The sequence below is a fragment of the Triticum aestivum genome, chromosome 7B (assembly GCF_018294505.1).
Source record: "Triticum aestivum cultivar Chinese Spring chromosome 7B, IWGSC CS RefSeq v2.1, whole genome shotgun sequence".
Classification (NCBI taxonomy): Eukaryota; Viridiplantae; Streptophyta; class Magnoliopsida; order Poales; family Poaceae; genus Triticum; species Triticum aestivum.
Window position 1 is genome coordinate 13,980,783 of NC_057813.1, and position 1,646 is coordinate 13,982,428.

The following is a 1,646-nucleotide window of genomic DNA, read 5'->3' on the forward strand; positions in this document are numbered from 1 at the left end:
TGGTCGCTCGCCTTCTTTTTTTTTTTTTTTGAGGAAAAAAAAAGAGAGTTGGCTTTAGACAGAGGGATCATGATGGATCATGATTGACTTGGCCACATGATAGACGAGATAACAGCTGCCGCACGGTGTCTTGCTTCAGGCAGATAGCCTGAGCTTTTGGGCACTTAACGATATATTCTTCAAAGAATTTATGCTTTTGTTGTGTGTGATTATGTTGTTGCCCTAGCAAACTATTTTTATTTTCGGTGCGGCACTTGAACTTGTTGTATGGATGTGATGGTTGTTTTATTTATAAAGCGGGGTTAAAAGCCTGTTGCGGTCTTGCTGAAGACACCGCGGTACGGATACTCTATGTCGTTCATCGTCGTGCATCAAATATCTACGGATCATTTCGTACGTTTGAATTTTCACAAACCCAAAGGCAAAGCTGCCCAAAGCGAAGCTAGGGAGGTTTGCAGACGTTCAGAGAGTCTCCATGTACCTGGACAGCATAAAAACCTAATTAAAGCCCCTCCTTTCTCACTATGTCCCTCCGCCTTTACTCTGTATCCGCATAGTTCGAGACCGGCGTTGCTATGTACCACCCATTCAGCCGCCTAGGCCATGTCGGACCTCTGCCGCTCCACTCCGACGCCAGCCCCGACTTGCATACACCTGCCTTCCACTCTGTCGGCCGCCGCCATCAGCCTTTAGGCGCTTCCTTCTGTCCACAAAACAAAATGTTTTGTTGTCCATATAAAAAGATGATTTGTTGTTTTTGTTTCGAAAAGGCCCAAGGACATATAATAAGCATCACAGATCCTTACAAACATATGCATACAAAACAAAAAAATTATAATCAAATCATTGAGAGTGTCGAATTCTTTTTCCTCCTGCATTCATCGATGGCACCATGAGCATAGCTTGATGCGGTCTCTGGCCTACATCTCGATGGAGCAAACATACAAACGCAGGAGCTCGTAGAAGCAGCGGCCAAGAAATGGTTTGTTTGCCGGGGGAAAAGATACTAATGCTTTTTTTACGAATACTCTAATGTACGTAATGATTTGCTCAGCACACAAAAATACTGCTCATATTAGCATGGCCCAAAACAGGCGGTATGGTAGTTGGGGGCATTAATTCACATCTCTCGGCCAGTCCCTTAGCTGGTCATGAAGGGAACTAAATTAGACTAGTAACATGCATATGTTACTAGTCTATATTATTATCTTCATAGTGGTAGTAATATATGTGATATCATACAAGTCTTTATTTATTTAAATGTAGATTTATTTTGTTTTTGATACATTATGTTACGTAACATATTATATTACCACAAGCATCTCTCCTTATTAATTAATTGTCATATCAGCAAATTTGCTTTGAGATGTGTTATATTTTTTATTTTATTTTTTGAAATTGAGATGTGTTATATTGGTAGGTAAGTTACTCCCACTACGACCTGCCTTATCAATGAGGGACGCGGACGTTTGGTTCCTAGCTGTATTTACACTCTATATAGAAAAGAAAAAGTAATTAAATAAAACAACAATAACAAAGCCTTTAGTCCCAAACAAGTTGGGGTAGGCTAGAGGTGAAACCCATAAGATCTCGCAACCAACTCATGGCTCTGGCACATGGATAGCAAGCTTCCACGTGTCCATAGC